General features: G+C 40.9%; 2 protein-coding genes across 5 annotated transcripts in view; both read right to left on the bottom strand.

The window, feature by feature from the left end:
• Nucleotides 1–11,176, bottom strand: part of LOC146644282 (CMP-N-acetylneuraminate-beta-galactosamide-alpha-2,3-sialyltransferase 1-like) — a 101,981-nt gene extending 90,805 nt beyond the window's left edge. For 3 of the 4 annotated variants that reach the window (XM_085396206.1, XM_085396203.1, XM_085396202.1), the window contains exons 1-2: nucleotides 10,841–11,176; nucleotides 2,380–2,535 (exon numbers count right to left, since the gene is read on the bottom strand). The gene's annotated coding sequence lies outside the window, so the exon portion shown is untranslated. Of the gene's footprint in view, nucleotides 1–611; nucleotides 676–2,379; nucleotides 2,536–10,840 lie in introns of all 4 variants that reach the window. The other variant, XM_085396204.1, reaches the window with a different exon arrangement.
• The window catches only part of LOC146644279 (uncharacterized), a 123,294-nt gene that overhangs the window by 19,503 nt on the left and 88,132 nt on the right, over nucleotides 1–15,659 (bottom strand). The gene's annotated exons all lie outside the window — the stretch shown is intronic.

The following is a 15,659-nucleotide window of genomic DNA, read 5'->3' as shown; positions in this document are numbered from 1 at the left end:
CCTACGTGTCCATATAGCCAGAGGCAGGCTAGCTCAGCTTTGCATAAAACAGCTAGACTAACTCAGCCCAAAGCTAACAAAATCCTCCTACCAGCACATATAAAGTTCAGACTACTTGGTTTAAAACAGCAGAGTAAAAATGACACATTGCGGATTCATGGCAGGTATTCAGTTTTTAATTTTAAGGTGTTTTATATTGTAAGTTATAGATCCTGCAATATTACTGTGCTGGTCTGATTGTTTCCCCTCCGTTTTGTCTTTTACATAATTAACAATGAGTGAAATTTAGGGGCAATCATTGTCATCATAGCTGGAGAAACAACAGCTGCAATTAAATTTTTCACTCGATATGCATAGACACATTTATTCTAATAATTATTCACTGAAAATCCCAATTAAAGCCGTGAAAGCAGCACTCTTTATGTACTTACAATTAACTTCCTGAAGCTGCTGTAGGTTTTTATGACACCATATTTAAAAATCAATAAGGAAGTATTAACAAGGACCCATAATAGCAGACACCCTAAACGGTTCGGTAGTGTTGCAAAGAAATATATGTGCATTGTTAAGTGGACATTATAATGCTATATAGTAACTCTTTGAACACTCACAGAAAAGCAGCTGAGTAAATGAGCGGGGAAGAGACTGCATATCGTCAGTGTCCCACTTCAAGAGCTAATGTGGGGCACAAAACACACAAAAAAAGAAAGAGTGAGGAGAGCAGGACCACAAAACTCTAGCTACACTCGCTTTTTTAAACATAAACTATGCCCAATAACGACTATTTATCAGGTTATTACTGCCATTACATCAAGATGCAAGTGTTGTGAAACAAATCACATGTTCATGCATTGGGCACCTCAGCCATGTGTTTGTACACCACTTTGCATTATCATTAGTTATTATTAATCTTTGGTTCTCTTGCACAGTGTGTCTTTTCTCCAGTTTCCTCCCCTCACCCCCAGCCCCTCAGCCTAAGGTAAAAGGGAGTTTTTCCTTCCCACTCTCATAATCGGTCGTCTGATTGTTGGGGTTTTCTTTGTATTATTATCCTGTTGGTATTTTACAATATAAAGTGCCTTGATGTGATTTGTTGTCGTGATTTGGCACTGCATGCCTGCTGCTATGCAACAATGCCATGTTTTGCATCTTCCACAGTGACAGTTCAGTGTGGTGCTGCTGCGATGTATTAATGACTTATCATCAGGATGTGAAAAAGCTGTGTTAGCTGAACAGTTCCATACATGTTATTACTTGTTGAGACAACTGTTGAGCAGAAGCTGCTGCAGAAGGAGGTATCTGGATTGAGATTGATGGAGGCTGAGTTTGAGCTAAACGTGTTCTGTGCTGCTCATGATATTCAGACTCATATTAAAAGTAGCTGGCGGAGATTTGGCTTTTGTTCCTTTGTTCCAAGCTGTGCACTGAGTGAAGGAGGACAGGCTGCTTAGGCATTTGTTAAATTATGAAAATGCCATTGTAAAAATCTGACCTGTTATCAAATGCTGATCAAGAAGCAAGAAATTGGAGTAATTTATATATATTTTAATGTAGCTTATTCTGATATTCAAAAGAGTTTTTATTGGCCTATTGTCCTGCCCACCATGAAGATGATTTAAAATAATGAAAAAAAGTGAGAAGTTGGGGTAATTCCTTACTTAAACTTTTTCTTGTACTATACAGGAGGTAAATTGCATCCTTTTTTGCATCTCTTTAAAAGGCAAGCTCACTCGCCACTTTAGTCAGCTTGAGCCAAGATCTAAATCTAGATCCATCTGATCTAGCTAGAGAAGAGCAACTAGATGAGCTAGAGGAAGTTTACAAAAATGTTCTTGTGCAGCCACCTTTTTATCTGGCTCCTTCTGGGTCTCCCTCACACTCCACTTTCTATAGTGTACAAAAGTTCGGCTCTCTGTTGCTTGCCCATAACCACCATGCAGGTTTCCCAAGGTATGCGACTGGGGCTCTGTCCGCCACCTTCTTTACTCTCACAGAGGCTGCTTTTGTAAGACTGGCTATACAAAAACACCCCCTAGCCATGCCCAAACTCCCAGCCAGACAACCATATTCAGTAAATGCACGATATGTGTTATGTTTCTGAATAATCGTAGTAAATAAGCAACATAACAATAGCAACCAAAAAACGTGTGATTACGACTTTTGCTATAATTAAGCAGTCTTCCTCTGGGCACTTGGAGGGTGCATCATCTGCCACATTTTGCCACAATGACCAGGATTGCCACAATGACCAGGATTGCCACAAAAGCTGACAGGCTCTTGATTTGCTTCTTTTCCACCTTTACCCAAATTTCATGAAATTTGGCTCTGCAGTTTTTACATAACCTTGATCACAAATACTTAAATAAATGGAAAACATACCTCTGCTTTGGCTCTTGCTTTAGTGGAGGAATGACACTGGTACGCTTCTTGAAGTGCTACATCATGCCACAGGCTGGACAGGGGCTCTGGTCAGTGTAGAGGGGAAGATGAATGGCTCCAAACACCAAGTTGTTTGAGGCGACAATCTGCTGCCCTCTGGAAGAAAAATACACTGCTAATGTCAAAGAAGAATTTCATCTTTCAACTTGACAACAACCCAAAGAACACAGTCAAGTCAACCACCCAGTCAGCCTAAAGGATGTCTTTTTCCTGGATCCCTCCATTTGTACAAACTCTGTGGACAGAACCAAAAAGAAAACTGCGTATAGGCTCATGAGCTGAAGACACAAATGTGGGACAATTTCTAAATCAGATTACTCGGGTGGTAGAAATCTTTTCAAAACAGTCATACCTATTATCAAAGCAAAAATTACGGGATGTTCAGCATTACGCAACGATGGAGGTTTTGCTTCCCCTTTTTTAATACATTGCCCGAAATTAGCTGCTTCTCATTTCTACCTTTGGCTCTTTATTTCAGCATATCCAAAGGAAAATGGAAAAATCAGCTTTGATTTAATAGGGTTTCATTCCAGCCTACAAGGCAATAAATACTAGAAAATTAGAAAGAGTCTGTACATTTCTGATATCCCTGGTATACCCATGCAGAAGCCAGCCAGATGTACTTCCAATACTGATTACAGAACTGAAGACAGTAATTATTCATAACCATTTCAGAAGCCAACTAGCATGTCTGTGTTGCTCTGATGAAGACTGGTGCCCATTCTCCTCCATTTCAAGGATTTCTCGAACGAAACATTAATAAGCTCGACTGCAAAGTGTTCAGAAAATAAAAGTTCTAAAATTATAAGACGGTTATGAGAGGTTTAGAGCACTAATAAACTCTCAGTAAACTCTCAGTAAAACGAATGCTGATAAAGTGACACAAATTAGTTGTGTATGATTTGTATGCTGTAAATGAAGGTGTAGCTTTTGGTAGTCCAAATGTCCCGATTTAGAAAAACTGGCCCAGTACAAATTAGAGATGGACCGATCCGATATTACGTATCGGTATCGGTCCGATACTGACCTAAATTACTGGATCAGATATCGGAGAAAAATAAAAAATGTAATCCGATCCATTAAATATCACGAAAGCACCTCACAAAACTTGCAACGTGCCGTAACTCACCTCAGAACGTTAGCACTCGGAGCAGTATGCATCACGTGATAGAGCAGCTGTGGCATGCGGGACCTGTCGGTGGTCTGGATAGCATGTGGAGCTTCGCTAGCAACCCGGCATTTCATCTCCGACAAAGTTATCCCCGAGAGAAGTAAAGCAAGTGTGTAAGTCCATCTCTGAATGTTTGTAAAGCATTCCTGCGTTAAGCTTAACAAGCGACTGCCTCTCCTGCTGCTACTTCAATCATGAAACTGCTTAATGATCAGCTGATCGGCTTTTCTGTCGCGAGTCCGTCTCTCTAGTTTGCTTTTGGCCCACTTTGCACCAGACAGAGGAAACCAGCGGCTGAACAACAGCAGAACGTTTAAGCTTGATCAGCTGTTGTTAGAATTTATTTAATATTACTTTCTACTCGAGGATCTTTTTCTATGTAGCTGACGCTGGTAACTGTGCAGGGGCGGATCTAGCAAAGTTTAGCCAGGGGGGCCGATAGGGCATTAACAGGGAAAAGGGGGCACAAAGACATACTTTTCTTTCTTATTCTCATTTAAAATGTCGAGCTTTTAATAAATAATTATCCAAATCTTACACCCAAAGTTTTAATCTGATGTAAAAGGAATAGAAGTCAATTACTGTATATAGTAACTATTAAGTCTAATATATATACCCTAGTAAGCTATAGTACTTTTTCCTTTGGGAAGGTACCATCTGTGCAGTCTGCAATTTTGTTGAAGAAAGATGTTGAATCTATTTAATATTTCTTGAAAAATAATTGATTTCTGTGCATTTTTTTCACACTGCATCAAATTAAGGTTGATTACATCGATTAAGCATCATGAGGTGGAGCGTGAGGGGTGGTTCCCTATTTTTTATTTATTTATTTTTGTTGTTGCTGGGAGTTGGAATCCTATTAGTTAGGTTGCTTAATATTTACGCTAAGTACTCTTTAAAATACCAGAATAGGGAGGATGGTGTAGGTTTAAGTTTATTAGATTGATCAGTATTGCTGAACTATGAAAATTTTTTTTTTGCATACAGGTATAACAGAATAGCTTTAGTGTAGTTGTTGTTTTAAACTTGAGTATGAACTTATACAAAATGCAGCAAGATATTTAAAAAACAGTTTTGTTGATTAAAAAACACTATATCGGATTCATATCGGTATCGGCAGATATCCAAATTTATGATATCGGTATCGGTATCGGACATAAAAAAGTGGTATCATGCCATCTCTAGTACAAATGTTCAACATAACAATTTTTCTGTTAGCCACAACTATTGCGCTTTACTATAGTCAACCAATTCTGACTGGTTATTATTGGTTATTATTGTTTGAGGGATGTCTGTTTGACTGACAGGTGTACCGACACAGGGAGCTGGAGCTGATAGCTGTCTACTGGGCCTCATCTGGTCACTCAAGTTGTGGACCAAAAGCACTCATGTTGAGGCAAAGTCCAAATCCGGTGTATGACATCCAAAGGCTATGTCCATCTATTATATATACAGTGTAGCCTGTTGAAAAGGCACATATACAGAGTATATTGGTCCAACTGTATTTATTCACAATGTATCTTGTTGTGAAATAAGAAAATCAATGCAGAGCCTGTGCATAAACACGATATAATCCATGCTGGTTTACACTTTCAAAGGTTATATCAAATCAGTGTGTATGAAACTCAACGATTACACATGAGGTGTTTCAACTGCTATACTGGGATTAACTGAATTGCAATTTGCTTTAGTTTCAAAGCTGTTTTCATCAGAGATAGCTGCACCCAGTCACAAGGTTCAGAAAACCCACCACTCGCTATCTACCCAGCATCAAATGACAGTCTCATTAGTAACATGCTGGGCAACAGTGGTGATTACTGCACAGTAAAAGGACCGATTCCCTTCCCTGAGGTGTTAGCACTGACACAGAGCTTAAAGGCGAAAAGATATTGGACTTGCAATTACAAGTTACCACAAACATGACTGCAAATAAATGGTAATAATACCCTGTAGCTGTCATTGTCTTACAAATTCACTTGTTGTTGCTGTCCATGCAACGTTTGAGCAACATTAAGATTAACTTAGTTTACCTTGAAGACTGGAGGGGGACAGCAATACAGCAGGGTTATTTCTAAAAGCTGCCAAACATCCCTTTGACAGGGTAACTTATTGCCTGTCTTTCAGCCCTTGCACTGAAGTAAGCTAACTTCTTCATCTCCATATTTATAGTCACAGGCAAGAATTCCCAATGTCACACCAATGAGATAAGAGGGTTTTCCATCCATCCATTCGTTGATCCATCCTCCTGTGCATATTCCAATTCAGGTATTTTTGGCATAGCAAAAATCTCTGTTTTTCACTCCACTGGTCCAGCTTGTATCATAATAAGCTCCTCATTACGAACCTAAATCTCAAATTTGGCTTGTCTCAGGTATTCTAAGTGCTCTGGCAGTTAAGCAAACAGGAGTATTTACATTTCTCCCACCTCATTATTCCTGAGATGACCTCCAGAGCAAAGTAAAGCTACAGTGGGCCCAGTCTAGAAGTCCTTTCCATTGAGCCAAAGTGCAGAGTTGCAGTGTTGCTGTTTTTCATAGTATGTTTAATTAATGAAGTGTTATTAACGGTGGTTGCAGTGAAGCATTAGGGGAAGTAATGATTTCACTATCAGTAATTATAGCAGTGATAGGCCTGTTTATTCCAATTAGTCTTCATATGGCAGTAATTTGCTGTTTTTGTTATTCTTTATGGTTTGTCGATTTTTATACATATATATTAAATGGACTCTTGCAACTTAGTTAAGACTAATTGTTGCTGGTGCTTAATATCCTGCTGATAATAACTCACTTTCTCATCGATGACGTGCTTCATATAATATACTGATATGCAGAATTCGTAGGCTGCTATCATAAAGCACACACTGCCAAAGCTCTGCGCCTAAACACAACATTTCCTGGAAAAATAAACAGAAAAAACAACAATTCAAACACATCCACATCATCCCCAGCTCTCTTGTAGAGCGTTAACATTTTTTGCCTACAGCTGCAAACACAACGCAGCTCCAAAGCGTTTTTTAAGCGCTTCTTCTATTGCTCCATCCATCAAGATATGGCACATTGTCTAAATCCGCTTTACATCTCAAATTCCCATTGTGATCAAAGAACAAAGGCACGACACATTCGGGTATTACTGTGAACCCTAGATGCTGGAGCTGCAAGACAAAAACAAAGCTTTTGACTTTGTGGCACAAAAAGACAGAGGTCTTTTGTCCTCCGGAGCACGGCGACGCTGGGCACATTTTGCTTGAGTCATACACAGGTCACACTTCCTTGGCCTCTTCTACAGACTTTATGATTGGGCATTGTGATTGCTGCAGATTTGGACCAGTTAGTCAAGATTAATGGGGGTCAAAGATGGATTTTCTCCCATGGCAGAGACGCATCATGACTCTCAATCACGCGTGGGAAAAAAAAATCTCACACTATTCCAGCTTACTTTGTGGGATCCTGGTGTGAGTTTCCAGCGCGCTGTGAAAAGCAGCAGCATTCTCTCTTGATTGAATTGCCGCCTTTTCTCCGCAGATTTTACCTCCACGTTGCAACTGCACTGAATTAAAAATTTAGAATGTGGCTTTAATTGATTTGAACATTCATATTTCCCCCGCAAAGAGCAAAACAGACTTAATTACACAATTGTTCTCTTATCTGCTCTGTACTCTGTGGACAGAACCTCTCTGATGCCAGCTATTGTTCAGTCACAGGATGAACTTATTTTTCCTCTGTAAAGCACAGGTAAACAAACCCTGCACAGGCTGCGCTTGGTGTTGATGTGCTGCCACCTCACATCGCCTGAAGTGTTAGAAATCCGAAACAAAGAGGTGTGATGTGTGACGACATGTGTATCAAAAGATTACACTAATTTTTCAGAACCTTTCTTTCATGCCGGCTTCCAAAAAAAAAAGGCTTGCTCAGCTACGTAGCATGAAATAACCTTTTGCAGCTGTTTTTCAGCTTCGCCATTTCAGCAAAGTTGTCCTGATATGGTGCCCACCCTCTTCCCCTCTCCTCTATCTGTCTGTCTCCGCTGTCTGCCTTCGTTTAAGAGGCCACAGCTACATAATGCCAAGGCCAGTGGCTTTGCTGGGAGCACCTGGTGAGTTAAAGGCTGGGCCAGGTGGTACACAGCTTTGACTGCCAATTAGTGCGGTGACCATGTGAGAGCTGCCCGAGATAACTTCTAATTAACGACGGACCTCCGAGGCATAACAATTAGCCTTTCCTTCAAATAAATCCACAAAAAACGTATCCACGTGTCAAGCCCACTAACTAAATTACTTTGTGCTGGCAAATAAAACCCTCATGAAGACAAAACAGCAGTTAAAGTTAAGTAGAAAGTAGCTGCAAATGACAGCCTGTATATCATAGTGACTTACTGTTGATACGTATTGTAACAGTAAGTCTCTATTAAAGAAGAGAATGAAGGCATTTTCCCTGACAAGGTCATAGATACTGCGGTGCTGTCAACAGGACTATAAGTAGAATGAAAGGAAGCAAAGATGCTTTACATTGAGGACGACACTGAAGTAGGCATGCACGCTTTCAGACTAACTGATTGGACCAGAAAATGATTAGACAGCACTGGAACAATTTGTGTAGACAATGACAAGATGAAAGTCAAGGACGAGGCACGTGCGTCCATGGGAAAGACAATGAAAAAAATCACAGGAAGAACTCCCGAGTACGCCGCTGTGATATGGAGATGTATGGTTATGTCGCTGGGAGGAAACATCTGCCTGCACGATACAGTATGGCTTTACATAATGCATCAGCTGTGGGCTCCCTTCCTCTGCTCCTCCAAAGGCACCTGCCAATAAGCATTATCAAACAAGCAGTCGCGGATAAAAAGCCACGCTGTAATTTTGACAAGCCTAATTGCAGGACTGATGTGCAGTCTCGATGTTGTTGATTGCACTCGGGAAAGATTACGGCAGCAATCACAGGAACGGCTCGCTTTGTTGCCGCATTCAAATTGTCATTTTGTAATCGTCTGTGATTAAAACCTCAGAAGGGGGGGGGTGCAGCCTAGGTGCTGTGTGACAGAGCACAGAAGCCTGAACAAAAGACACTAAGTATTAGTGAAATACCCTTGTACAGGCTGCAGATGCATGTGGACCACCACCCCGGGGAACTGGAAACATTTTTTGCTGTTGCTGCTGCTGCTGCACTCGCGGTCCCAGACCTTGCTCTAAAGCTGTGTACTTAAAGGGCCTGATTGGGTTTGTGGTGAGCCACGGGGATTCCTCTGTCTGGAGCGGAGACTCTGAATGCCAGAGCTGAATAACTGATTACAGTAAAGCCTTCACTGACTTAGCACAGCCTTTACACCACGGCAGCTTAAGCTGGAAATACCTCGCAGGAAAGATCTGAAAACAAAACTGGAAGTCAGATTGTTAGAGAAACTTACTCAAACTTTGAACGAGCTGTTAGGCGTGCTCGTGGAACGCTATACGTTATACCACGGCGTGCTTTGAAGTAGAAAGAGCAGCACACAAGTGCGGCTGCAGTTTCGTCAGACTTTTTGCTTGCAGCGTGTCTTCATCTGGCTGGCAGCTGGTGAGAGGCTGCCATGATTCACTGTGACTCATTGCCTCTTCCATGCACCGTTGTTGAAAGGAGCTCACAAAGGACTTTTCATTCTGAAGAATCATACCTTTCTTTTAAATTAAAAGACGCACATTAAGATGAGACGGCCGACACCCAGAGCTGTCCGAAGTACATATTATCAGAATAACACACATTTCTCTCCAAATAGCCCCACTATCTTATACGGCGTAACAAATGGCAATTGCTTATGGCAACCACATTTTCTTGATATAATTGGGTTCCTTGATAACGGATGCCACCAAAAGCAACCCATCTCCGTCTCTGCCACCCTCCTTTCTAAATGCTGCAGCACGGTCCCCCACCCACCCACCCACCCCAAGGTCACGCCATCCAGTCTGATTGGAGACATGATGAGTCTAATGGGTTCTACTTGCTTATTATTTATAATGGCAAGGAGAGGTTTCAGGAGAAAATGAACCAGCCTGCTGGCAGACGCCTTCATTAGTAAATGAGGTGACGTCTGGTGCAAAATACAGATCATTACAAAACTCATAAACCTGGAGTTTATGAACACTGGGATATTAAGCATACAATGGAACCCGGAGTGATTAATGTTTACAACAAACTGAAAGGATTTCTGACAGCGAACATTGTTGCTTTAACTTAATGAGGCTGCTTGCAGCATCCCCCAGACAGCTCCTGAAATGTACTCAGCACAGACCTGTTTCCCTTTCAGTAGATATTGACAGTCATTGATACCAACACTGGTATCGGACTAATACTGGCATGATAGGATCGATACTTTGTTTCTACCCCGTAAGTTCAGTATATAGCCCGACTGAATTGTGTTAAACATATACCTTAAACGTTTTTGCATTTACTCTCATGGTTATTTTATTCATAGCCTAGAGCACATTTAAACAACAGCAGTTAACCATAAGTACTTTAGAAACAGCTACATTTAAATTCTAGGTCTCCAAAAACACACACAGTTTGAAAATACACGGAAAGTTGACAAAGCTGACCCATGACACGAAGCTCTCGCCTACATAAGCTGCCTTAACAAGTAAAAAGTATCAGTATAGTCAGTACTGGCCCTCTTGGTACCTTTTTGGCACTGCTACTGTATATTCAACAGTTACCCTGAACGCAGTGAATGGTCCATGCAGCATATCTCTGCCTTCTTTGGATGCTTTGATGGGATAAGAGTATAAGAGGATGAGTTTGTCCTTTTGGTCATTTTTCTCTTAAATCTCGAAGAACAGAAATGTGGGAAATCCAATCCAGTCCTCAAAGAGAATAAGTTGTTTTTCTCAACATGACCCTCCAGTGCGAGCTGTTTCCTTTATTAAGAGATATTTACACAAAGAGAGTGAAATATGATTTACGGCCACTGATAACTGTTCTCCTAACTGTGCACATTTCAGCATGACACTTTCTCAACATTAGAAAGCATGCATCTCTTTTCTCTCAGTGCGCAACTGAATAATTGTGCAGATTTTTTATTTTTGTTGCAGCAGAAAGTTGCAGCGCAACACCTTCTCAGCCGCACTTTAAAATACTTTAAAAACCTGCACGCGCGCCGCTCACTGTAAGGCACCTAAGCTTAAAAGCTATACGTAGAATAGGACGTGATTATTACCGCAGTCCACACAGTTAGAGCCACGCGCGGTGATCCCACACTCACCTAAAGTCAGTCCCCGGAGCTGCGGGCGAAGTCCCTTTATTCCCGCGCGGAGTGACGGTGGCTTCAGCTTCAGCTCCACAAACAACGGAATAATGCAAATCAGCCACAAGCTACAGCTCCAAAGGTCCAATTTAAAGGAGCAGGGAGGAAGAGGGGGGGATAGCGCCAAACTGGCAACCTCGCACCGTTGCCTGTTTGAATGTGACAGCGCTGGGAGGAGGTTTACTCCCCCCCTCCTGGAACAAGCGGCACATCCGTGCGTTTTTGCTTTTCTTGGGGGGGGGGTCAGTTTGTTTCCGTGAAGGAGGGAAGGCTGGAAACAGGTTTTCTCACGTAAACGGGCTACACGTTACTCTCTCCCAGGCAGTGAGGAGCATGCATTTTAATTCCTGAGCGCTGACCATGAGGGGCACAGCGCTGCTACGCCCCTCAGCATCCTCACTCGCACACACTTGCATCAGGATGTTTTTATTTTTTCTTCCTTTCCCTTCCTTTGGCATGCGTGACCGGGTCCTGGTGTTAGCCCGCAGCTCGGTGCCGCAGGAATCACCAAGCGCTTATAAAGTGATAAAGAATTTATTTCATCAATTTATGGGTCTTTTTTCATCATTCTCTCTCACTCATTCCTTTTCCTCTATTAAAATAAATATATAAATAAATGCAAGGGTAAATGACAAGCTCATCCCCAGTTAATATCTGCCGAGAATCTTTAAGGTTAAAACTTTGGAAAGCTTCCAATGAATTTTGCTTACAAGACCAGTACGGCTGATTTCCATACTGTACTGTAAGTGCTGCTGACTAATAGGATAATAGAGGTGACTGGTAGCTTAACTGCAGTGAGTTTAAGCAGGGTGAACTCACCCAAGCTGAAGTTCACTCAGCCATAATAGCCTCAGGCCTGCAGAGACCTGTTAGTTTTTCATGCCCTTGGCTAAGGTGACTGCATACCCTCACACCCTCAGGCCATAGGAAATATTTACTGTCATTGGGTTTCATTGAAAGTGTCTGGAATTATTTTTGCAGCAACCTTTATCAGATCCATTGAGTCAGCCGAATCATATTTCAAGGCCTGCAATGTGAACTCACAGTGTGAAGAAATATGTGGCAAATAAGTTATTGATACTTTTTTTAAAGCATACAAAAAATTAGGTGTAACTAGAAGGAAAAACTGTATTTTAATGGTTAGAAATTGAAATACATGAGGTTAAAAGGAAGCACATTGCTTGCTTAATCAAAGCCAAGACTACGTCTTTTATAAGTGAAGCCTCGCCTGTAGTTCTGTGGCATGCCCTGCATGAGTTCTGAGCCCAGAGGCCCTGAAAGCTGCTGTTTGAATGCAGATAAGTTCATCATTTGATAGAACATTTCCTTTCTGGTTTCAGAGCTGCATGCTGTCTTAGGCTCAACAGATGGTTGGGCACTTGGCTAGATGGGGACTTGACGGGCCAGCTGAACATACACGGTGGAATGATGGCTTCTAGCAGAGAGAGCGTGTGTGTGCAGGGGGGCTGGTGGGAATGGAGTTTGTGAAGAGTGAGGGAGGAGGTGCAGATAATGTGGTTAGGCTGGAAGCCGGGCAGTAGGAATGGAGTCCCATTTAGAGCGATGTCCCATAATATCTTTTTCTCTCTCTTTTTGTCTTTTTTTCCCTGCTCTGGGCAACATCTCTGGTTGTGATGGAGGATGTGGTTTCCTTTGTTGCCATGGGGTTTAGGACCAAATCTACTGGCTTATAATACTGCGTTTAAAATATTGAAGATACTCATTGTGGTTGTTGTATTTCCTTGACCTTCAATATTTAACCAAGGGTGACAAACATTTGGCCCGTAGGCCAGAACTGGTCCCTCAGACACACAAAAGGTCCTGGTCACATTAGCAGTAATACACAGTCATGCAAATGAAATAAAAGTTATAATTATTTCTCAACCTTGATTAAAATAATTTTTTTAACAAGTTTGGAAATCCATTGTAATCTTAATATTGTAGTTCACATGTAATGAGACAAAGGGAATATGAATAAACGATTATCATCCAGTGGTTTCTAAATATACTGACTTCATTATATAAAACTTTGGCAATGTGTAATATGAACATTTATCTTTGTAATTTTTTTCTTTAATAAGACAAAAATAATTAAAAGTAAATTAAGATGTATTATTGCATTGGTGCTCCATCCCCATCTGCAAAATAGCAAGACTCTGGACCTCCTATAGCAGGTCAGCACTTCCAGTATCTAGTGTGTAAGTGTGTGAGGATGCACAACACCCACTTTTTAGAGAACTTTCTAGAACTGGTGAGGTTAAAAGGCCCTATGTAAGTGCAGAGCATTTACCTTTTTTACACCAGATATTTTGGCATATCATAGCAGGGAAAGCTGAAGTATCTGCTGTGAGTCCTATTTCATTCTACTTTGAATGTAACTCAAAATCAAGCAGTCTGTAGTACTGTTCAAGATTGTTTTTTTGTTCTTGTAATTTTAGAATTCATTTTGGCACCAATCAACAGTATTTTTAATTAACTAGTCAGTTTGTTCTCTTAGATGTTTATTGTATTGAACAGTCAGGAGATAGTTGAGGACAGCTTTACTACTCACTTTAAATGGAAAAACACACATTCTTGCAAACAGCAAAATAAAAGACTAGCAGCAATCTATACAATTTCAAAACCAAAATGTGATCAATTAACAGTCAAGGGAAATGGCGTATTATATACATATATATGTATTAACTACAGGCTAATAGCAACTACCTACACACAAAGATGTATAGCTAGAGCTTTACATTCCCTAGGCATACTGTATAAAGGTGAGTGACTCAATAAAATAATAGTCTTATTATTGAAGTCGTTTATTCTTTTGAGCATATGACTCTTGGGGAAAGGGGATAAAAAAATATTCTGCTTCTACATATCCCTTTTAGTTCTTAAGCTTGAACTCCAGCTTCAGGGTCCGAAAATGAGTTTTGTTAAAGGGGGGATAATGCAGACCTTCCTTTGATGTGGCTCTAACATTAACGTCCCAATTCCTTTGCTGATCGGCAGTCCTGATCTGCAGAGAGGGCCGGGGGTGTCAGCCTGTCACAAGACTGTGTGTTGGTAATTGTGTTTGAAGGTGTGAGTTGTGAAGGTATAAATTCATGTGGATACCCTCCAGTGGTCACATGCCTCACTCTTCTAACCACTGGTGTGTTTTAAATTTAGAAAAAGCTCATATTTCTTTTTTCCCCTTCTTGATAGGAGAGCTAATGAAACCTAAAGTGTGTAGCCATGTGTTTGAGTTTGTTGATCAAAGAAAAATCTTGGGCTGCCTGTCACCCCTTTTTGGTTGTTATTTGCATATTTAATGTTGATGATGTAATAACCTTGAACCCAACAAACTTAGTGCATTTAGCTAATGCTTCTGGCTCTAAAAGTATGCTTGGTTCTGGCTGTCGATAAATGTATTATCTGAAAATGCTAAGCTAAGTATACAAAACTACAGTGTTGGGTAAGTTACTTTAAATTAGTAACTTAGTTACATTACTAGTTACTTCTATCAAAAGTAAATCAGTTACTTCAAATTAGTCGTTACTTTCAAAGTAACTAGTTACTAGGGAAAGTAACTTTGGCTTTACTCAGAATTCTCTTCTTAATGTGTTAGCACTATCCTGCCACAACTGCACTGTGCCACCTACCAATAGAAGGGAAAAAATAATGTGCATATTTCCACGAGAGAAATCCCACGCCTGGACTGTCGTCAACTGCCGCTATGATTCTAACCTACATCACAGCGTCATGTGCGCTTTTTACATCCAACAGGAAAACTGCAGTTGTGGTGCTTTCGATTGTACTCAGAGCTCGGAAATTCTGCCTTCCGTGTAGGAAGATGTAGGTAACACCAGACTGCAGATGAGCTGCATACTGGACTGGGACAAAAAATCGGCCCGCCATTATAGGAAAAACCATAAAGCCTTTGAACGAAAACAAACGCTGTTGTGACAGTGATGTACACTGTCTTGTCGTATTAAAAAAAAGGATCCTTTGTGTTATTTGTCTCTCAGAAACAGTTCATAACTTCCCTTCAACTCATTCATGTCACCTAAAAGGTAAACCTGTTTCTCCATCCCCTGTTCAGCTCTTATGATTCATACGGAGCCCTGCAGGAGACATGGGAGAAAAAAAAACAATTAAGATGGACTTTTGCGAGATCTCGCAAAAGTTTTGCGAGATCCCGAGTTAGTTTTGCGAGATCTCGCAAAAGTCCGTCTTAATTTTTTTTCTCCCATGTCCCCTGCGGGGCTCCGTAGATTCAGTAAGGACGTCTCCTGGTTTTATCTTCATGTTTCCCTCTCACCAGAAAACCAAACCGATATTATGACCAGCAGCTTTTACGGCCCTGGCTCCAGCAAACATCAGCTGATAGTAGAAGGTAATGTTAAATAAATTCTAACAACAGCTGACCAAGCTTAAACATGCTGCTGTTGTTTAACGCGACCTCCGCTGGTTTCTTCTTTCTGGCGCAAAGTGAAAACAAAAATAAACAAACAAGAGAGACGGGACTTAGGACAGAAAAGCCGATCAGCTGATCATTGATCAGCTTCATGATTGAAGTAGCAACAGGAGAGGGAGGGGGAGAGAATGAGAGAAGAAGAGACAGCTGCAGCGTAAAGACACAGAATAACTCCAGCTTTGTGTCTTTTTTTCATTGTAGCTGAAGTACGGGCCAAATTGCATTCCTTTTCACCTCAATATGAAATATTTTCTCTGAATATGGGACGATTATGTTTTTTACAGGACGGTTGGCAACTCTTATAACTAACCTTACGAATAAAATAAAGTTCAC

This window comes from Rhamphochromis longiceps, linkage group LG22 (assembly GCF_057381845.1).
Source record: "Rhamphochromis longiceps isolate RC_006_pf linkage group LG22, R_longiceps_female_GT1.1, whole genome shotgun sequence".
Classification (NCBI taxonomy): Eukaryota; Metazoa; Chordata; class Actinopteri; order Cichliformes; family Cichlidae; genus Rhamphochromis; species Rhamphochromis longiceps.
The sequence above is the reverse complement of the archived record's forward strand: the minus strand, read 5'-3'. Positions and strand labels throughout refer to the sequence as shown.